Source organism: Macaca nemestrina, chromosome 5 (genome assembly GCF_043159975.1).
Source record: "Macaca nemestrina isolate mMacNem1 chromosome 5, mMacNem.hap1, whole genome shotgun sequence".
In the NCBI taxonomy this organism is placed as follows: Eukaryota; Metazoa; Chordata; class Mammalia; order Primates; family Cercopithecidae; genus Macaca; species Macaca nemestrina.
In genome coordinates, this window is record NC_092129.1 from 61,498,676 (window position 1) to 61,521,983 (window position 23,308).

Genomic DNA, 23,308 nt, shown 5'->3' on the forward strand with positions numbered 1-23,308 from the left:
TAGTGTTCTGTTAATTCATCTCACAGAGTTACATCTGTATTTCGTGCATCTCTTTGCTAGCCTTATTTCTGTGGAATCTGAGAACAGATATTTCGGATCCCTTTGAAGACTAGAGGGCCAAAGGAAATATCCTCCGATAACAAAGAGAAAGAAGCTTTCTGAGAAACTTCTTTGTGTTCTGTGAAATCATCTCACAGAGTTACAGCTTTCCCCTCCAGAAGCCTTTCGCTAAGACAGTTCTTGTGGAATTGGCAAAGTGATATTTGGAAGCCCATAGAGGGCTATGGTGAAAAAGGAAATATCCTCAGATGAAATCTGGAAAGAAGCTTTCTGATAAACTGTTCTGTGATGTGTGACTTCCACTCACAGTGTTACATCTGTATTTCGTGGATCTCTTTGTTAGCCTTATTTTGTGGAATCTGAGAACAGATATTTCGGATCCCTTTAAAGACTATAGGGCCAAAGGAAATATCTTCCGATAACAAAGAGAAAGAAGCTTTCTGAGAAACTTCTTTGTGTTCTGTGAAATCATCTCACAGAGATACAGCTTTCCCCTCAGGAAGCCTTTCGCTAAGACAGTCCTTGTGGAATTGGCAAAGTGATATTTGGAAGCCCATAGAGGGCTATGCTGAAAAAGGAAATATCCTCCGATGAAATCTGGAAAGAAGCTTTCTGAGAAACTGCTTAGTGTTCTGTTAATTCATCTCACAGTGTTACATCTGTATTTCGTGGATCTCTTTGCTAGCCTTATTGTTGTGGAATCTGAAAACAGATATTTCGGATCCCTTTGAAGATAATAGGGCCAAAGGAAATATCCTCCGATAACAAATAGAAAGAAACTTTCTGAGAAACGTCTTTGTGTTCTGTGAAATCATCTCACAGAGTTACAGCTTTCCCCTCAAGAAGCCTTTCGCTAAGACTGTTCTTGTGGAATTGGCAAAGTGATATTTGGAAGCCCCTAGAGGGCTATGGTGAAAAAGGAAATATCCTCAGATGAAATCTGGAAAGAAACTTTCTGAGAAACTGCTCTGTGATGTGTGACTTCCACTCACAGAGTTACATCTGTATTTCGTGGATCTCTTTGTTAGCCTTATTTTGTGGAATCTGAGAACAGATATTTCGGATCCCTTTAAAGACTATAGGGCCAAAGGAAATATCTTCCGATAACAAAGTGAAAGATTCTTTCTTAGAAACTTCTTTGTGTTCTGTGAAATCATCTCACAGAGTTACAGCTTTCCCCTCAAGAAGCCTTTCGCTAAAACAGTTCTTTTGGAAATGCAAAGTGATATTTGGAAGCCCATAGAGGGCTATGGTGAGAAGGGAAATATCCTCAGATGAAATCTGGAAAGAAGCTTTCTGAGAAACTGGTTAGTGTTCTGTTAATTCATCTCACGTAGTTACATCTGTATTTCGTGGATCTCTTTGCTAGCCTTATTTCTGTGGAATCTGAGAACAGATATTTCGGATCCCTTTGAAGACTATAGGGCCAAAGGAAATATCCTCCGATAACAAAGAGAAAGAAGCTTTCTGAGAAACTTCTTTGTGTTCTGTGAAATCATCTCACAGAGTTACAGCTTTCCCCTCAAGAAGCCTTTCGCTAAGACAGTTCTTGTGGAATTGGCAAAGTGATATTTGGAAGCCCATAGAGGGCTATGGTGAAAAAGGAAATATCCTCAGATGAAATCTGGAAAGAAGCTTTCTGAGAAACTGCTTAGTGTTCTGTTAATTCATATCACAGAGTTACATCTGTATTTCGTGGATCTCTTTGCTAGCCTTATTTCTGTGAAATCTGAGAACAGATATTTCGGATCCCTTTAAAGTCTATAGGGCCAAAGGAAATTTCCTCCGATAACAAAGAGAAAGAAGCTTTCTGAGAAACCTCTTTGTGTTCTGTGAAATCATCTCACAGAGTTACAGCTTTCCCATGAAGAAGCCTTTCGCTAAGACAGTTATTGTGAAATTGGCACAGTGATATTTGGAAGCCCATAGAGGGCTATGGTGAAAAAGGAAATATCCTCAGATGAAATCTGGAAAGAAGCTTTCTGAGAAACTGCTTAATGTTCTGTTAACTCATCTCACAGAGTTACATCTGTATTTCGTGGATGTCTTTGCTAGCCTTATTTCTGTGGAATCTGAGAACAGATATTTCGGATCCCTTTGAAGACTACAGGGCCAAAGGAAACATCCTCCGATAACAAAGAGAAAGAAGCTTTCTGAGAAACTTCTTTGTGTTCTGTGAAATCATCTCACAGAGTTACAGCTTTCCCCTCAAGAAGCCTTTCGCTAAGACAGTTCTTGTGGAATTGGCAAAGTGATATTTGGAAGCCCATAGAGGGCTATGGTGAAAAAGGAAATATCCTCAGATGAAATCTGGAAAGAAGCTTTCTGAGAAACTGCTTAGTGTTCTGTTAATTCATATCACAGAGTTACATCTGTATTTCGTGGATCTCTTTGCTAGCCTTATTTCTGTGAAATCTGAGAACAGATATTTCGGATCCCTTTAAAGTCTATAGGGCCAAAGGAAATTTCCTCCGATAACAAAGAGAAAGAAGCTTTCTGAGAAACCTCTTTGTGTTCTGTGAAATCATCTCACAGAGTTACAGCTTTCCCATGAAGAAGCCTTTCGCTAAGACAGTTATTGTGAAATTGGCACAGTGATATTTGGAAGCCCATAGAGGGCTATGGTGAAAAAGGAAATATCCTCAGATGAAATCTGGAAAGAAGCTTTCTGAGAAACTGCTTAATGTTCTGTTAACTCATCTCACAGAGTTACATCTGTATTTCGTGGATGTCTTTGCTAGCCTTATTTCTGTGGAATCTGAGAACAGATATTTCGGATCCCTTTGAAGACTACAGGGCCAAAGGAAACATCCTCCGATAACAAAGAGAAAGAAGCTTTCTGAGAAACTTCTTTGTGTTCTGTGAAATCATCTCACAGAGTTACAGCTTTCCCCTCAAGAAACCTTTCGCTAAGACTGTTCTTGTGGAATTGGCAAAGTGATATTTGGAAGCCCATAGAGGGCTATGGTGAAAAAGGAAATATCCTCAGATGAAATCTGGAAAGAAATTTTCTGAGAAACTGCTCTGTGATGTGTGACTTCCACTCACAGAGTTACATCTGTATTTCGTGGATCTCTTTGTTAGCCTTATTTTGTGGAATCTGAGAACAGATATTTCGGATCCCTTTAAAGACTATAGGGCCAAAGGAAATATCTTCCGATAACAAAGAGAAAGAATCTTTCTGAGAAACTTCTTTCTGTTCTGTGAAATCATCTCACCGAGATACAGCTTTCCCCTCAAGAAGCCTTTCGCTAAGAAGTTCTTGTGGAATTGGCAAAGTGATATTTGGAAGCCCATAGAGGGCTATGGTGAAAAAGGAAATATCCTCAGATGAAATCTGGAAAGAAGCTTTCTGAGAAACTGCTTAGTGTTCTGTTAATTCATCTCACAGAGTTACATCTGTATTTCGTGGATCTCTTTGCTACCCTTATTTCTGTGGAATCTGAGAACAGATATTTCGGATCCCTTTGAAGATTATAGGGCCAAAGGAAATATCCTCCGATAACAAAGAGAAAGAAGCTTTCTGAGAAACTTCTTTGTGTTCTCTGAAATCATCTCACAGAATTACAGCTTTCCCCTCAAGAAGCCTTTCGCTAAGACAGTTCTTTTGGAAATTCAAAGTGATATTTGGAAGCCCATACAGGGCTATGGTGAGAAGGGAAATATCCTCAGATGAAATCTGGAAAGAAGCTTTCTGAGAAACTGCTTAGTGTTCCGATAATTCATCTCACAGAGTTACATCTGTATTTCGTGGATCTCTTTGCTAGCCTTTCTTTTGTGGAATCTGAAAACAGATATTTCGGATCCCTTTGAAGACTATAGGGACAAAGGAAATATCCTCCGATGACAAAGAGAAAGAAGCTTTCTGAGAAACTTCTTTGTGTTCTGTGAAATCATCTCACAGAGTTACAGCTTTCCCCTCAAGAAGCCTTTCGCTAAGTCAGTTCTTGTGGAATTGGCAAAGTGATATTTGGAAACCCATAGAGGGTTTTGGTGAAAAAGGAAATATCCTCAGATGAAATCTGGAAAAAGCTTTCTGAGAAACTGCTCTGTGATGTGTGACTTCCATTCACAGAGTTACATCTGTATTTCGTGGATCTCTTTGTTAGCCTTATTTTGTGGAATCTGAGAACAGATATTTCGGATCCCTTTAAAGACTATAGGGCCAATGAAAATATCTTCCGATAACAAAGTGAAAGAATCTTTCTTAGAAACTTCTTTGTGTTCTGTGAAATCATCTCACAGAGTTACAGCTTTCCCCTCAAGAAGCCTTTCGCTAAAACAGTTCTTTTGGAATTGCAAAGTGATATTTGGAAGCCCATAGAGGGCTATGGTGAGAAGGGAAATATCCTCAGATGAAATCTGGAAAGAAGCTTTCTGTGAAACTGCTTAGTGTTCCGTTAATTCATCTCAAAGAGTTACATCTGTATTTCGTGGATCTCTTTACTAGCCTTATTTCTGCGGAATCTGAGAACAGATATTTCGGATCCCTTTGAAAACTATAGGGCCAAAGGAAATATCCTCCGAGAACAAAGAGAAAGAAGCTTTCTGAGAAACCTCTTCGTGTTCTGTGAAATCATCTCACAGTGTTACACCTTTCCCCTAAAGAAGCCTTTCGCTAAGACAGTTCTTGTGGAATTGGCAAAGTGATATTTGGAAGCCCATAGAGGGCTATGGTGAAAAAGGAAATATCCTCAGATGAAATCTGGAAAGAAGCTTTCTGAGAAACTGCTTAGTGTTCTGTTAATTCATCTCACAGAGTTACATCTGTATTTCGTGCATCTCTTTGCTAGCCTTATTTCTGTGGAATCTGAGAACAGATATTTCGGATCCCTTTGAAGACTAGAGGGCCAAAGGAAATATATTCCGATAACAAAGAGAAAGAAGCTTTCTGAGAAACTTCTTTGTGTTCTGTGAAATCATCTCACAGAGTTACAGCTTTCCCCTCCAGAAGCCTTTCGCTAAGACAGTTCTTGTGGAATTGGCAAAGTGATATTTGGAAGCCCATAGAGGGCTATGGTGAAAAAGGAAATATCCTCAGATGAAATCTGGAAAGAAGCTTTCTGATAAACTGTTCTGTGATGTGTGACTTCCACTCACAGAGTTACATCTGTATTTCGTGGATCTCTTTGTTAGCCTTATTTATGTGGAATCTGAGAACAGATATTTCGGATCCCTTTAAAGACTATAGGGCCATAGGAAATATCTTCCGATAACAAAGAGAAAGAAGCTTTCTGAGAAACTTCTTTGTGTTCTGTGAAATCATCTCACCGAGATACAGCTTTCCCCTCAAGAAGCCTTTCGCTAAGAAGTTCTTGTGGAATTAGCAAAGTGATATTTGCAATCCCATAGAGGGCTATGGTGAAAAAGGAAATATCCTCAGATGAAATCTGGAAAGAAGCTTTCTGAGAAACTGCTTAGTGTCTGTTAATTCATCTCACAGAGTTACATCTGTATTTCGTGGATCTCTTTGCTAGCCTTATTTCTGTGGAATCTGAGAACAGATATTTCGGATCCCTTTGAAGACTATAGGGCCAAAGGAAATATCCTCCGATAACAAAGAGAAAGAAGCTTTCTGAGAAACTTCTTTGTGTTCTGTGAAATCATCTCACAGAGTTACAGCTTTCCCTTCAAGAAGCCTTTCGCTAACACAGTTCTTGTGGAATTGGCAAAGTGATATTTGAAAGCCCATAGAGGGCTATGGTGAAAAAGGAAATATCCTCAGATGAAATCTGGAAAGAAGCTTTCTGAGAAACTCCTTAGTGTTCTGTTAATTCATCTCACAGAGTTACATCTGTATTTCGTGGATCTCTTTGTAGCCTTATTTCTGTGGAATCTGAGAACAGATATTTCGGATCCCTTTGAAGACTATAGGGCCAAAGGAAATATCCTCCGATAACAAAGAGAAAGAAGCTTTAAGAGAAACTTCTTTGTGTTCTATGAAATCATCTCACAGAGTTACAGCTTTCCCCTCAAGAAGCCTTTCGCTAAGACAGTTCTTGTGGAATTGGCAAAGTGATATTTGGAAGCCCATAGAGGGCTATGGTGAAAAAGGAAATATCCTCAGATGAAATCTGGAAAGAAGCTTTCTGAGAAACTGTTTAGAGTTCTGTTAATTCATCTCACAGAGTTACATCTGTTTTTCGTGGATCTCTTTGCTAGCCTTATTACTGTGGAATCTGAGAACAGATATTTCGGATCCCTTTAAAGACTATAGGGCCAATGAAATATCTTCCGATAACAAAGAGTAAGAATCTTTCTGAGAAACTTCCTTGTGTTCTGTGAAATCATCTCACAGAGATACAGCTTTCCCCTCAAGAATCCTTTCGCTAAGAAGTTCTTGTGGAATTGGCAAAGTGATATTTGGAAGCCCTTAGAGGGCTATGTTGAAAAAGGAAATATCCTCAGATGAAATCTGGAAAGAAGCTTTCTGAGAAACTGCTTAGTGTTCTGTTAATTCAGCTCACAGAGTTACATCTGTATTTCGTGGATCTCTTTGCTAGCCTCATTTCTGTGGAATCTGAGAACAGATATTTCGGATCCCTTTGAAGATTATAGGGCCAAAGCAAATATCCTCCGATAACAAAGAGAAAGAAGATTTCTGAGAAACTTCTTTGTGTTCTGTGAAATCATCTCACAGAGTTACAGCTTTCCCCTCAAGAAGCCTTTCGCTAAGACAGTTCTTGTGGAATTGGCAAAGTGATATTTGGAAGCCCATAGAGGGCTATGGTGAGAAGGGAAATATACTCAGATGAAATTTGGAAAGAAGCTTTCTGAGAAACTGCTTAGTGTTACGTTAATTCATCTCAAAGAGTTACATCTGTATTTCGTGGATCACTTTGCTAGCCTTATTTCTGTGGAATCTGAGAACAGATATTTCGGATCCCTTTGAAGACTATAGGGCCAAAGGAAATATCCTCCGATAACAAAGAGAAAGAAGCTTTCTGAGAAACTTCTTTGTGTTCTGTGAAATCATCTCAGAGAGTTACAGCTTTCCCCTCAAGAAGCCTTTCGCTAAGAAACTTCTTGTGGAATTGGCAAAGTGATATTTGGAAGCCCATAGAGGGCTATGGTGAAAAAGGAAATATCCTCAGATGAAAACTGGAAAGAAGCTTTCTGAGAACTGCTTAGTGTTCTGTTAATTTATCTCACAGAGTTTCATCTGTATTTCGTGGATCTCTTTGCTAGCCTTATTTCTGTGGAATCTGAGAACAGATATTTCGGATCCCTTTGAAGATTATAGGGCCAAAGGAAATATCCTCTGATAACAAAGAGAAAGAAGCTTTCTGAGAAACTTCTTTGTGTTCTGTGAAATCATCTAACAGAGTTACAGCTTTCCCCTAAAGAAGCCTTTCGCTAAGACAGTTCTTGTGGAATGGCAAAGTGATATTTGGAAGCCCATAAGGGCTATGGTGAAAAAGGAAATATCCTCATATGAAATCTGGATAGAAGCTTTCTGAGAAACTGCTCTGTGGTGTGTGACTTCCACTCACAGAGTTACATCTGTATTTCGTGGATCTCTTTGCTAGCCTTATTTCTGTGGAATCTGAGAACAGATATTTCGGATCCCTTTAAAGTCTATAGGGCCGAAGGAAATATCCTCCGATAACAAAGAGAAAGAAGCTTTCTGAGAAACTTCTTTGTGTTCTGTGAAATCATCTCACAGAGTTACAGCTTTCCCCTCAAGAAGCCTTTCGCTAAAACATTTCTTTTGGAATTGCAAAGTGATATTTGGAAGCCCATAGAGGGCTATGGTGAGAAGGGAAATATCCTCAGATGAAATCTGGAAAGAAGCTTTCTGTGAAACTGCTTAGTGTTCCGATAATTCATCTCAAAGACTTACATCTGTATTTCGTGGATCTCTTTACTAGCCTTATTTCTGTGGAATCTGAGAACAGATATTTCGGATCCCTTTGAAAACTATAGGGCCAAAGGAAATATCCTCCGATAACAAAGAGAAAGAAGCTTTCTGAGAAACCTCTTCGTGTTCTGTGAAATCATCTCACAGTGTTACACCTTTCCCCTAAAGAAGCCTTTCGCTAAGACAGTTCTTGTGGAATTGGCAAAGTGATATTTGGAAGCCCATAGAGGGCTATGGTGAAAAAGGAAATATCCTCCGATGAAATCTGGAAAGAAGCTTTCTGAGAAACTGCTTAGTGTTCTGTTAATTCATCTCACAGAGTTACATCTGTATTTCGTGCATCTCTTTGCTAGCCTTATTTCTGTGGAATCTGAGAACAGATATTTCGGATCCCTTTGAAGACTAGAGGGCCAAAGGAAATATATTCCGATAACAAAGAGAAAGAAGCTTTCTGAGAAACTTCTTTGTGTTCTGTGAAATCATCTCACAGAGTTACAGCTTTCCCCTCCAGAAGCCTTTCGCTAAGACAGTTCTTGTGGAATTGGCAAAGTGATATTTGGAAGCCCATAGAGGGCTATGGTGAAAAAGGAAATATCCTCAGATGAAATCTGGAAAGAAGCTTTCTGAGAAACTGCTTAGTGTTCTGTTAATTCATCTCACAGTGTTACATCTGTATTTCGTGGATCTCTTTGTAGCCTTATTTCTGTGGAATCTGAGAACAGATATTTCGGATCTCTTTGAAGACTATAGGGCCAAAGGAAACATCCTCCGATAACAAAGAGAAAGAAGCTTTCTGAGAAACTTCTTTGTGTTCTGTGAAATCATCTCACAGAGTTACAGCTTTCCCCTCAAGAAGCCTTTCGCTAAGTCAGTTCTTGTGGAATTGGCAAAGTGATATTTGGAAACCCATAGAGGGTTTTGGTGAAAAAGGAAATATCCTTAGATGAAATCTGGAAAAAGCTTTCTGAGAAACTGCTCTGTGATGTGTGACTTCCATTCACAGAGTTACATCTGTATTTCGTGGATCTCTTTGTTAGCCTTATTTTGTGGAATCTGAGAACAGATATTTCGGAACCCTTTAAAGACTATAGGGCCAAAGGAAATATCTTCCGATAACAAAGTGAAAGAATCTTTCTTGGAAACTTCTTTGTGTTCTGTGAAATCATCTCACAGAGTTACAGCTTTCCCCTCAAGAAGCCTTTCGCTAAGACAGTTCTTTTGGAATTGCAAAGTGATATTTGGAAGCCCATAGAGGGCTATGGTGAGAAGGGAAATATCCTCAGATGAAATCTGGAAAGAAGCTTTCTGTGAAACTGCTTAGTGTTCCGTTAATTCATTTCAAAGAGTTACATCTGTATTTCGTGGATCTCTTTACTAGCCTTATTTCTGTGAAATCTGAGAACAGATATTTCGGATCCCTTTGAAGACTATAGGGCCAAAGCAAATATCCTCCGATAACAAAGAGAAAGAAGCTTTCTGAGAAACCTCTTTGTGTTCTGTGAAATCATCTCACAGAGTTACACCTTTCCCCTAAAGAAGCCTTTCGCTAAGACAGTTCTTGTGGAATTGGCAAAGTGATATTTGGAAGCCCATAGAGGGCTATGGTGAAAAAGGAAATATCCTCCGATGAAATCTGGAAAGAAGCTTTCTGAGAAACTGCTTAGTGTTCTGTTAATTCATCTCACAGAGTTACATCTGTATTTCGTGCATCTCTTTGCTAGCCTTATTTCTGTGGAATATGAGAACAGATATTTCGGATCCCTTTGAAGACTAGAGGGCCAAAGGAAATATCCTCCGATAACAAAGAGAAAGAAGCTTTCTGAGAAACTTCTTTGTGTTCTGTGAAATCATCTCACAGAGTTACAGCTTTCCCCTCAAGAAGCCTTTCGCTAAGACAGTACTTGTGGAATTGGCAAAGTGATATTTGGAAGCCCATAGAGGGCTATGGTGAAAAAGGAAATATCCTCAGATGAAATCTGGAAAGAAGCTTTCTGATAAACTGTTCTGTGATGTGTGACTTCCACTCACAGAGTTACATCTGTATTTCGTGGATCTCTTTGTTAGCCTTATTTATGTGGAATCTGAGAACAGATATTTCGGATCCCTTTAAAGACTATAGGGCCATAGGAAATATCTTCCGATAACAAAGAGAAAGAAGCTTTCTGAGAAACTTCTTTGTGTTCTGTGAAATCATCTCACCGAGATACAGCTTTCCCCTCAAGAAGCCTTTCGCTAAGAAGTTCTTGTGGAATTAGCAAAGTGATATTTGCAATCCCATAGAGGGCTATGGTGAAAAAGGAAATATCCTCAGATGAAATCTGGAAAGAAGCTTTCTGAGAAACTGCTTAGTGTCTGTTAATTCATCTCACAGAGTTACATCTGTATTTCGTGGATCTCTTTGCTAGCCTTATTTCTGTGGAATCTGAGAACAGATATTTCGGATCCCTTTGAAGACTATAGGGCCAAAGGAAATATCCTCCGATAACAAAGAGAAAGAAGCTTTCTGAGAAACTTCTTTGTGTTCTGTGAAATCATCTCACAGAGTTACAGCTTTCCCCTCAAGAAGCCTTTCGCTAACACAGTTCTTGTGGAATTGGCAAAGTGATATTTGAAAGCCCATAGAGGGCTATGGTGAAAAAGGAAATATCCTCAGATGAAATCTGGAAAGAAGCTTTCTGAGAAACTCCTTAGTGTTCTGTTAATTCATCTCACAGAGTTACATCTGTATTTCGTGGATCTCTTTGTAGCCTTATTTCTGTGGAATCTGAGAACAGATATTTCGGATCCCTTTGAAGACTATAGGGCCAAAGGAAATATCCTCCGATAACAAAGAGAAAGAAGCTTTAAGAGAAACTTCTTTGTGTTCTATGAAATCATCTCACAGAGTTACAGCTTTCCCCTCAAGAAGCCTTTCGCTAAGACAGTTCTTGTGGAATTGGCAAAGTGATATTTGGAAGCCCATAGAGGGCTACGGTGAAAAAGGAAATATCCTCAGATGAAATCTGGAAAGAAGCTTTCTGAGAAACTGTTTAGAGTTCTGTTAATTCATCTCACAGAGTTACATCTGTTTTTCGTGGATCTCTTTGCTAGCCTTATTACTGTGGAATCTGAGAACAGATATTTCGGATCCCTTTAAAGACTATAGGGCCAATGAAATATCTTCCGATAACAAAGAGTAAGAATCTTTCTGAGAAACTTCCTTGTGTTCTGTGAAATCATCTCACAGAGATACAGCTTTCCCCTCAAGAATCCTTTCGCTAAGAAGTTCTTGTGGAATTGGCAAAGTGATATTTGGAAGCCCTTAGAGGGCTATGGTGAAAAAGGAAATATCCTCAGATGAAATCTGGAAAGAAGCTTTCTGAGAAACTGCTTAGTGTTCTGTTAATTCAGCTCACAGAGTTACATCTGTATTTCGTGGATCTCTTTGCTAGCCTCATTTCTGTGGAATCTGAGAACAGATATTTCGGATCCCTTTGAAGATTATAGGGCCAAAGCAAATATCCTCCGATAACAAAGAGAAAGAAGATTTCTGAGAAACTTCTTTGTGTTCTGTGAAATCATCTCACAGAGTTACAGCTTTCCCCTCAAGAAGCCTTTCGCTAAGACAGTTCTTGTGGAATTGGCAAAGTGATATTTGGAAGCCCATAGAGGGCTATGGTGAGAAGGGAAATATACTCAGATGAAATTTGGAAAGAAGCTTTCTGAGAAACTGCTTAGTGTTACGTTAATTCATCTCAAAGAGTTACATCTGTATTTCGTGGATCACTTTGCTAGCCTTATTTCTGTGGAATCTGAGAACAGATATTTCGGATCCCTTTGAAGACTATAGGGCCAAAGGAAATATCCTCCGATAACAAAGAGAAAGAAGCTTTCTGAGAAACTTCTTTGTGTTCTGTGAAATCATCTCAGAGAGTTACAGCTTTCCCCTCAAGAAGCCTTTCGCTAAGAAACTTCTTGTGGAATTGGCAAAGTGATATTTGGAAGCCCATAGAGGGCTATGGTGAAAAAGGAAATATCCTCAGATGAAAACTGGAAAGAAGCTTTCTGAGAACTGCTTAGTGTTCTGTTAATTTATCTCACAGAGTTTCATCTGTATTTCGTGGATCTCTTTGCTAGCCTTATTTCTGTGGAATCTGAGAACAGATATTTCGGATCCCTTTGAAGATTATAGGGCCAAAGGAAATATCCTCTGATAACAAAGAGAAAGAAGCTTTCTGAGAAACTTCTTTGTGTTCTGTGAAATCATCTAACAGAGTTACAGCTTTCCCCTAAAGAAGCCTTTCGCTAAGACAGTTCTTGTGGAATGGCAAAGTGATATTTGGAAGCCCATGAGGGCTATGGTGAAAAAGGAAATATCCTCATATGAAATCTGGATAGAAGCTTTCTGAGAAACTGCTCTGTGGTGTGTGACTTCCACTCACAGAGTTACATCTGTATTTCGTGGATCTCTTTGCTAGCCTTATTTCTGTGGAATCTGAGAACAGATATTTCGGATCCCTTTAAAGTCTATAGGGCCGAAGGAAATATCCTCCGATAACAAAGAGAAAGAAGCTTTCTGAGAAACTTCTTTGTGTTCTGTGAAATCATCTCACAGAGTTACAGCTTTCCCCTCAAGAAGCCTTTCGCTAAGAAGTTCTTGTGGAATTGGCAAAGTGATATTTGGAAGCCCATAGAGGGCTATGGTGAAAAAGGAAATATCCTCAGATGAAATCGGGAAAGAAGCTTTCTGAGAAACTGCTTAGTGTTCTGTTAATTCATCTCACAGAGTTACATCTGTATTTCGTGCATCTCTTTGTTACCCTTATTTCTGTGGAATCTGAGAACAGATATTTCGGATCCCTTTGAAGATTATAGGGCCAAAGGAAATATCCTCCGATAACAAAGAGAAAGAAGCTTTCTGAGAAACTTCTTTGTGTTCTCTGAAATCATCTCACAGAATTACAGCTTTCCCCTCAAGAAGCCTTTCGCTAAGACAGATCTTTTGGAAATGCAAAGTGATATTTGGAAGCCCTTAGAGGGCTATGGTGAGAAGGGAAATATCCTCAGATGAAATCTGGAAAGAAGCTTTCTGAGAAACTGCTTAGTGTTCCGATAATTCATCTCACAGAGTTACATCTGTATTTCGTGGATCTCTTTGCTAGCCTTACTTTTGTGGAATCTGAAAACAGATATTTCGGATCCCTTTGAAGACTATAGGGATAAAGGAAATATCCTCCGATAACAAAGAGAAAGAAGCTCTCTGAGAAACTTCTTTGTGTTCTGTGAAATCATCTCACAGAGTTACAGCTTTCCACTCAAGAAGCCTTTCGCTAAGACAGATCTTGTGGAATTGGCAAAGTGATATTTGGAAACCCATAGAGGGCTATGGTGAAAAAGGAAATATCCTCAGATGAAATCTGGAAAGAAGCTTTCTGAGAAACTGCTCTGTGATGTGTGACTTCCATTCACAGAGTTACATCTGTATTTCGTGGATGTCTTTGTTAGCCTTATTTTGTGGAATCTGAGAACAGATATTTCGGATCCCTTTAAAGACTATAGGGCGAAAGGAAATATCTTCCGATAACAAAGTGAAAGAATCTTTCTGAGAAACATCTTTGTGTTCTGTGAAATCATCTCACAGAGATACAGCTTTCCCCTCAAGAAGCCTTTCGCTAAGAAGTTCTTGTGGAATTGGCAAAGTGATATTTGGAAGCCCATAGAGGGCTATGGTGAAAAAGGAAATATCCTCAGATGAAATCTGGAAAGAAGCTTTCTGAGAAACTGCTTAGTGTTCTGTTAATTCATCTCACAGAGTTACATCTGTATTTCGTGCATCTCTTTGCTAGCCTTATTTCTGTGGAATCTGAGAACAGATATTTCGGATCCCTTTGAAGACTAGAGGGCCAAAGGAAATATCCTCCGATAACAAAGAGAAAGAAGCTTTCTGAGAAACTTCTTTGTGTTCTGTGAAATCATCTCACAGAGTTACAGCTTTCCCCTCAAGAAGCCTTTCGCTAAGACAGTACTTGTGGAATTGGCAAAGTGATATTTGGAAGCCCATAGAGGGCTATGGTGAAAAAGGAAATATCCTCAGATGAAATCTGGAAAGAAGCTTTCTGATAAACTGTTCTGTGATGTGTGACTTCCACTCACAGAGTTACATCTGTATTTCGTGGATCTCTTTGTTAGCCTTATTTATGTGGAATCTGAGAACAGATATTTCGGATCCCTTTAAAGACTATAGGGCCATAGGAAATATCTTCCGATAACAAAGAGAAAGAAGCTTTCTGAGAAACTTCTTTGTGTTCTGTGAAATCATCTCACCGAGATACAGCTTTCCCCTCAAGAAGCCTTTCGCTAAGAAGTTCTTGTGGAATTAGCAAAGTGATATTTGCAATCCCATAGAGGGCTATGGTGAAAAAGGAAATATCCTCAGATGAAATCTGGAAAGAAGCTTTCTGAGAAACTGCTTAGTGTCTGTTAATTCATCTCACAGAGTTACATCTGTATTTCGTGGATCTCTTTGCTAGCCTTATTTCTGTGGAATCTGAGAACAGATATTTCGGATCCCTTTGAAGACTATAGGGCCAAAGGAAATATCCTCCGATAACAAAGAGAAAGAAGCTTTCTGAGAAACTTCTTTGTGTTCTGTGAAATCATCTCACAGAGTTACAGCTTTCCCCTCAAGAAGCCTTTCGCTAACACAGTTCTTGTGGAATTGGCAAAGTGATATTTGAAAGCCCATAGAGGGCTATGGTGAAAAAGGAAATATCCTCAGATGAAATCTGGAAAGAAGCTTTCTGAGAAACTCCTTAGTGTTCTGTTAATTCATCTCACAGAGTTACATCTGTATTTCGTGGATCTCTTTGTAGCCTTATTTCTGTGGAATCTGAGAACAGATATTTCGGATCCCTTTGAAGACTATAGGGCCAAAGGAAATATCCTCCGATAACAAAGAGAAAGAAGCTTTAAGAGAAACTTCTTTGTGTTCTATGAAATCATCTCACAGAGTTACAGCTTTCCCCTCAAGAAGCCTTTCGCTAAGACAGTTCTTGTGGAATTGGCAAAGTGATATTTGGAAGCCCATAGAGGGCTACGGTGAAAAAGGAAATATCCACAGATGAAATCTGGAAAGAAGCTTTCTGAGAAACTGTTTAGAGTTCTGTTAATTCATCTCACAGAGTTACATCTGTTTTTCGTGGATCTCTTTGCTAGCCTTATTACTGTGGAATCTGAGAACAGATATTTCGGATCCCTTTAAAGACTATAGGGCCAATGAAATATCTTCCGATAACAAAGAGTAAGAATCTTTCTGAGAAACTTCCTTGTGTTCTGTGAAATCATCTCACAGAGATACAGCTTTCCCCTCAAGAATCCTTTCGCTAAGAAGTTCTTGTGGAATTGGCAAAGTGATATTTGGAAGCCCTTAGAGGGCTATGGTGAAAAAGGAAATATCCTCAGATGAAATCTGGAAAGAAGCTTTCTGAGAAACTGCTTAGTGTTCTGTTAATTCAGCTCACAGAGTTACATCTGTATTTCGTGGATCTCTTTGCTAGCCTCATTTCTGTGGAATCTGAGAACAGATATTTCGGATCCCTTTGAAGATTATAGGGCCAAAGCAAATATCCTCCGATAACAAAGAGAAAGAAGATTTCTGAGAAACTTCTTTGTGTTCTGTGAAATCATCTCACAGAGTTACAGCTTTCCCCTCAAGAAGCCTTTCGCTAAGACAGTTCTTGTGGAATTGGCAAAGTGATATTTGGAAGCCCATAGAGGGCTATGGTGAGAAGGGAAATATACTCAGATGAAATTTGGAAAGAAGCTTTCTGAGAAACTGCTTAGTGTTACGTTAATTCATCTCAAAGAGTTACATCTGTATTTCGTGGATCACTTTGCTAGCCTTATTTCTGTGGAATCTGAGAACAGATATTTCGGATCCCTTTGAAGACTATAGGGCCAAAGGAAATATCCTCCGATAACAAAGAGAAAGAAGCTTTCTGAGAAACTTCTTTGTGTTCTGTGAAATCATCTCAGAGAGTTACAGCTTTCCCCTCAAGAAGCCTTTCGCTAAGAAACTTCTTGTGGAATTGGCAAAGTGATATTTGGAAGCCCATAGAGGGCTATGGTGAAAAAGGAAATATCCTCAGATGAAAACTGGAAAGAAGCTTTCTGAGAACTGCTTAGTGTTCTGTTAATTTATCTCACAGAGTTTCATCTGTATTTCGTGGATCTCTTTGCTAGCCTTATTTCTGTGGAATCTGAGAACAGATATTTCGGATCCCTTTGAAGATTATAGGGCCAAAGGAAATATCCTCTGATAACAAAGAGAAAGAAGCTTTCTGAGAAACTTCTTTGTGTTCTGTGAAATCATCTAACAGAGTTACAGCTTTCCCCTAAAGAAGCCTTTCGCTAAGACAGTTCTTGTGGAATGGCAAAGTGATATTTGGAAGCCCATGAGGGCTATGGTGAAAAAGGAAATATCCTCATATGAAATCTGGATAGAAGCTTTCTGAGAAACTGCTCTGTGGTGTGTGACTTCCACTCACAGAGTTACATCTGTATTTCGTGGATCTCTTTGCTAGCCTTATTTCTGTGGAATCTGAGAACAGATATTTCGGATCCCTTTAAAGTCTATAGGGCCGAAGGAAATATCCTCCGATAACAAAGAGAAAGAAGCTTTCTGAGAAACTTCTTTGTGTTCTGTGAAATCATCTCACAGAGTTACAGCTTTCCCCTCAAGAAGCCTTTCGCTAAGAAGTTCTTGTGGAATTGGCAAAGTGATATTTGGAAGCCCATAGAGGGCTATGGTGAAAAAGGAAATATCCTCAGATGAAATCGGGAAAGAAGCTTTCTGAGAAACTGCTTAGTGTTCTGTTAATTCATCTCACAGAGTTACATCTGTATTTCGTGCATCTCTTTGTTACCCTTATTTCTGTGGAATCTGAGAACAGATATTTCGGATCCCTTTGAAGATTATAGGGCCAAAGGAAATATCCTCCGATAACAAAGAGAAAGAAGCTTTCTGAGAAACTTCTTTGTGTTCTCTGAAATCATCTCACAGAATTACAGCTTTCCCCTCAAGAAGCCTTTCGCTAAGACAGATCTTTTGGAAATGCAAAGTGATATTTGGAAGCCCTTAGAGGGCTATGGTGAGAAGGGAAATATCCTCAGATGAAATCTGGAAAGAAGCTTTCTGAGAAACTGCTTAGTGTTCCGATAATTCATCTCACAGAGTTACATCTGTATTTCGTGGATCTCTTTGCTAGCCTTACTTTTGTGGAATCTGAAAACAGATATTTCGGATCCCTTTGAAGACTATAGGGATAAAGGAAATATCCTCCGATAACAAAGAGAAAGAAGCTCTCTGAGAAACTTCTTTGTGTTCTGTGAAATCATCTCACAGAGTTACAGCTTTCCACTCAAGAAGCCTTTCGCTAAGACAGTTCTTGTGGAATTGGCAAAGTGATATTTGGAAACCCATAGAGGGCTATGGTGAAAAAGGAAATATCCTCAGATGAAATCTGGAAAGAAGCTTTCTGAGAAACTGCTCTGTGATGTGTGACTTCCATTCACAGAGTTACATCTGTATTTCGTGGATCTCTTTGTTAGCCTTATTTTGTGGAATCTGAGAACAGATATTTCGGATCCCTTTAAAGACTATAGGGCGAAAGGAAATATCTTCCGATAACAAAGTGAAAGAATCTTTCTGAGAAACATCTTTGTGTTCTGTGAAATCATCTCACAGAGATACAGCTTTCCCCTCAAGAAGCCTTTCGCTAAGAAGTTCTTGTGGAATTGGCAAAGTGATATTTGGAAGCCCATAGAGGGCTATGGTGAAAAAGGAAATATCCTCAGATGAAATCTGGAAAGAAGCTTTCTGAGAAACTGCTTAGTGTTCTGTTAATTCATCTCACAGAGTTACATCTGTATTTCGTGGATCTCTCTGTAGCCTTATTTCTGTGGAATCTGAGAACAGATATTTCGGATCTTTTTGAAGACTATATGGCCAAAGGAAACATCCTCCAATAACAAAGAGAAAGAAGCTTTCTGAGAAACTTCTTTGTGTTCTGTGAAATCATGTCACAGAGTTACAGCTTTCCCCTCAAGAAGCCTTTCGCTAAGTCAGTTCTTGTGGAATTGGCAAAGTGATATTTGGAAACCCATAGAGGGTTTTGGTGAAAAAGGAAATATCCTCAGATGAAATCTGGAAAAAGCTTTCTGAGAAACTGCTCTGTGATGTGTGACTTCCATTCACAGAGTTACATCTGTATTTCGTGGATCTCTTTGTTAGCCTAATTTTGTGGAATCTGAGAACAGATATTTCTGATCCCTTTAAAGACTATAGGGCCAAAGGAAATATCTTCCGATAACAAAGTGAAAGAATCTTTCTTAGAAACTTCTTTGTGTTCTGTGAAATCATCTCACAGAGTTACAGCTTTCCCCTCAAGAAGCCTTTCGCTAAGACAGTTCTTTTGGAATTGCAAAGTGATATTTGGAAGCCCATAGAGGGCTATTGTGAGAAGGGAAATATCCTCAGATGAAATCTGGAAAGAAGCTTTCTGTGAAACTGCTTAGTGTTCCGTTAATTCATTTCAAAGAGTTACATCTGTATTTCGTGGATCTCTTTACTAGCCTTATTTCTGTGAAATCTGAGAACAGATATTTCGGATCCCTTTGAAGACTATAGGGCCAAAGGAAATATCCTCCGATAACAAAGAGAAAGAAGCTTTCTGAGAAACCTCTTTGTGTTCTGTGAAATCATCTCACAGAGTTACACCTTTCCCCTAAAGAAGCCTTTCGCTAAGACAGTTCTTGTGGAATTGGCAAAGTGATATTTGGAAGCCCATAGAGGGCTATGGTGAAAAAGGAAATATCCTCCGATGAAATCTGGAAAGAAGCTTTCTGAGAAACTGCTTAGTGTTCTGTTAATTCATCTCACAGAGTTAACTCTGTATTTCGTGGATCTCTTTGTTAGCCTTATTTTGTGGAATCTGAGAACAGATATTTCGGATCCCTTTAAAGACTATAGGGCCAAAGGAAATATCTTCCGATAACAAAGAGAAAGAATCTTTCTGAGAAACTTCTTTGTGTTCTGTGAAATCATCTCACCGAGATACAGCTTTCCCCTCAAGAAGCCTTTCGCTAAGACAGTTCTTGTGGAATTGGCAAAGTGATATTTGGAAGCCCATAGAGGGCTATGGTTTAAAAGGAAATATCCTCAGATGAAATCTGGAAAGAAGCTTTCTGAGAAACTGCTTAGTGTTCTGTTAATTCATCTCACAGAGTTACATCTGTATTTCGTGGATCTCTTTGTAGCCTTATTTCTGTGGAATCTGAGAACAGATATTTCGGATCTATTTGAAGACTATATGGCCAAAGGAAACATCCTCCAATAACAAAGAGAAAGAAGCTTTCTGAGAAACTTCTTTGTGTTCTGTGAAATCATCTCACAGAGTTACAGCTTTCCCCTCAAGAAGCCTTTCGCTAAGACAGTTCTTGTGGAATTAGCAAAGTGATATTTGGAATCCCATAGAGGGCTATGGTGAAAAAGGAAATATCCTCAGATGAAATCTGGAAAGAAGCTTTCTGAGAAAGTGCTTAGTGTCTGTTAATTCATCTCACAGAGTTACATCTGTATTTCGTGGATCTCTTTGATAGCCTTATTTCTGTGGAATCTGAGAACAGATATTTCGGATCCCTTTGAAGACTATAGGGCCAAAGGAAATATCCTCCGATAACAAAGAGAAAGAAGCTTTCTGAGAAACTTCTTTGTGTTCTGTGAAATCATCTCACAGAGATACAGATTTCCCCTCAAGAATCCTTTCGCTAGGAAGTTCTTGTGGAATTGGCAAAGTGATATTTCGAAGCCCTTAGAGGGCTACGGTGAAAAAGGAAATATCCTCAGATGAAATCTGGAAAGAAGCTTTCTGAGAAACTGCTTAGTGTTCTGTTAATTCATCTCACAGAGTTACATCTGTATTTCGTGGATCTCTTTGTAGCCTTATTTCTGTGGAATCTGAGAACAGATATTTCGGATCTATTTGAAGACTATATGGCCAAAGGAAACATCCTCCAATAACAAAGAGAAAGAAGCTTTCTGAGAAACTTCTTTGTGTTCTGTGAAATCATGTCACAGAGTTACAGCTTTCCCCTCAAGAAGCCTTTCGCTAAGACAGTTCTTGTGGAATTAGCAAAGTGATATTTGGAATCCCATAGAGGGCTATGGTGAAAAAGGAAATATCCTCAGATGAAATCTGGAAAGAAGCTTTCTGAGAAAGTGCTTAGTGTCTGTTAATTCATCTCACAGAGTTACATCTGTATTTCGTGGATCTCTTTGCTAGCCTTATTTCTGTGGAATCTGAGAACAGATATTTCGGATCCCTTTGAAGACTATAGGGCCAAAGGAAATATCCTCCGATAACAAAGAGAAAGAAGCTTTCTGAGAAACTTCTTTGTGTTCTGTGAAATCATCTCACAGAGTTACAGCTTTCCCCTCAAGAAGCCTTTCGCTAAGACAGTTCTTGTGGAATTGGCAAAGTGATATTTGAAAGCCCATCGAGGGCTATGGTAAAAAAGGAAATGTCCTCAGATGAAATCTGGAAAGAAGCTTTCTGAGAAACTCCTTAGTGTTCTGTTAATTCATCTCACAGAGTTACATCTGTATTTCGTGGATCTCTTTGTAGCCTTATTTCTGTGGAATCTGAGAACAGATATTTCGGATCCCTTTGAAGACTATAGGGCCAAAGGAAATATCCTCCGATAACAAAGAGAAAGAAGCTTTCTGAGAAACTTCTTTGTGTTCTATGAAATCATCTCACAGAGTTACAGCTTTCCCCTCAAGAAGCCTTTCGCTAAGACAGTTCTTGTGGAATTGGCAAAGTGATATTTGGAAGCCCATAGAGGGCTACGGTGAAAAAGGAAATATCCTCAGATGAAATCTGGAAAGAAGCTTTCTGAGAAACTGTTTAGTGTTCTGTTAATTCATCTCACAGAGTTACATCTGTTTTTCGTGGATCTCTTTGCTAGCCTTATTACTGTGGAATCTGAGAACAGATATTTCGGATCCCTTTAAAGACTATAGGGCCAAAGGAAATATCTTCCGATAACAAAGAGAAAGAATCTTTCTGCGAAACTTCCTTGTGTTCTGTGAAATCATCTCACAGAGATACAGATTTCCCCTCAAGCATCCTTTCGCTAAGAAGTTCTTGTGGAATTGGCAAAGTGATATTTGGAAGCCCTTAGAGGGCTATGGTGAAAAAGGAAATATCCTCAGATGAAATCTGGAAAGAAGCTTTCTGAGAAACTGCTTAGTGTTCTGTTAATTCAGCTCACAGAGTTACATCTGTATTTCGTGGATCTCTTTGCTAGCCTCATTTCTGTGGAATCTGAGAACAGATATTTCGGATCCCTTTGAAGATTATAGGGCCAAAGCAAATATCCTCCGATAACAAAGAGAAAGAAGCTTTCTGAGAAACCTCTTTGTGTTCTGTGAAATCATCTCACAGAGTTACAGCTTTCCCCTCAAGAAGCCTTTCGCTAAGACAGTTCTTGAGGAATTGGCAAAGTGATATTTGGAAGCCCATAGAGGGCTATGGTGAAAAAGGAAATATCCTCAGATGAAATCTGGAAAGAAGCTTTCTGAGAAACTGCTCTGTGATGTGTGACTTCCATTCACAGAGTTACATCTGTATTTCGTGAATCTCTTTGTTAGCCTTATTTTGTGGAATCTGAGAACAGATATTTCGGATACCTTTAAAGACTATAGGGTGAAAGGAAATATCTTCCGATAACAAAGTGAAAGAATCTTTCTGAGAAACTTCTTTGTGTTCTGTGAAATCATCTCACAGAGATACAGCTTTCCCCTCAAGAAGCCTTTCGCTAAGAAGTTCTTGTGGAATTGGCAAAGTGATATTTGGAAGCCCATAGCGGGCTATGGTGAAAAAGGAAATATCCTCAGATGAAATCTGGAAAGAAGCTTTCTGAGAAACTGCTTAGTGTTCTGTTAATTCATCTCACAGTGTTACATCTGTATTTCGTGGATCTCTTTGTAGCCTTATTTCTGTGGAATCTGAGAACAGATATTTCGGATCTCTTTGAAGACTATAGGGCCAAAGGAAACATCCTCCGATAACAAAGAGAAAGAAGCTTTCTGAGAAACTTCTTTGTGTTCTGTGAAATCATCTCACAGAGTTACAGCTTTCCCCTCAAGAAGCCTTTCGCTAAGTCAGTTCTTGTGGAATTGGCAAAGTGATATTTGGAAACCCATAGAGGGTTTTGGTGAAAAAGGAAATATCCTCAGATGAAATCTGGAAAAAGCTTTCTGAGAAACTGCTCTGTGATGTGTGACTTCCATTCACAGAGTTACATCTGTATTTCGTGGATCTCTTTGTTAGCCTTATTTTGTGGAATCTGAGAACAGATATTTCGGATCCCTTTAAAGACTATAGGGCCAAAGGAAATATCTTCCGATAACAAAGTGAAAGAATCTTTCTTAGAAACTTCTTTGTGTTCTGTGAAATCATCTCACAGAGTTACAGCTTTCCCCTCAAGAAGCCTTTCGCTAAGACAGTTCTTTTGGAATTGCAAAGTGATATTTGGAAGCCCATAGAGGGCTATGGTGAGAAGGGAAATATCCTCAGATGAAATCTGGAAAGAAGTTTTCTGTGAAACTGCTTAGTGTTCCGTTAATTCATTTCAAAGAGTTACATCTGTATTTCGTGGATCTCTTTACTAGCCTTATTTCTGTGAAATCTGAGAACAGATATTTCGGATCCCTTTGAAGACTATAGGGCCAAAGGAAATATCCTCCGATAACAAAGAGAAAGAAGCTTTCTGAGAAACCTCTTTGTGTTCTGTGAAATCATCTCACAGAGTTACACCTTTCCCCTAAAGAAGCCTTTCGCTAAGACAGTTCTTGTGGAATTGGCAAAGTGATATTTGGAAGCCCATAGAGGGCTATGGTGAAAAAGGAAATATCCTCCGATGAAATCTGGAAAGAAGCTTTCTGAGAAACTGCTTAGTGTTCTGTTAATTCATCTCACAGAGTTACATCTGTATTTCGTGCATCTCTTTGCTAGCCTTATTTCTGTGGAATCTGAGAACAGATATTTCGGATCCCTTTGAAGACTAGAGGGCCAAAGGAAATATCCTCCGATAACAAAGAGAAAGAAGCTTTCTGAGAAACTTCTTTGTGTTCTGTGAAATCATCTCACAGAGTTACAGCTTTCCCCTCAAGAAGCCTTTCGCTAAGACAGTTCTTGTGGAATTGGCAAAGTGATATTTGGAAGCCCATAGAGGGCTGTGGTGAAAAAGGAAATATCCTCAGATGAAATCTGGAAAGAAGCTTTCTGATAAACTGTTCTGTAATGTGTGACTTCCACTCACAGAGTTACATCTGTATTTCGTGGA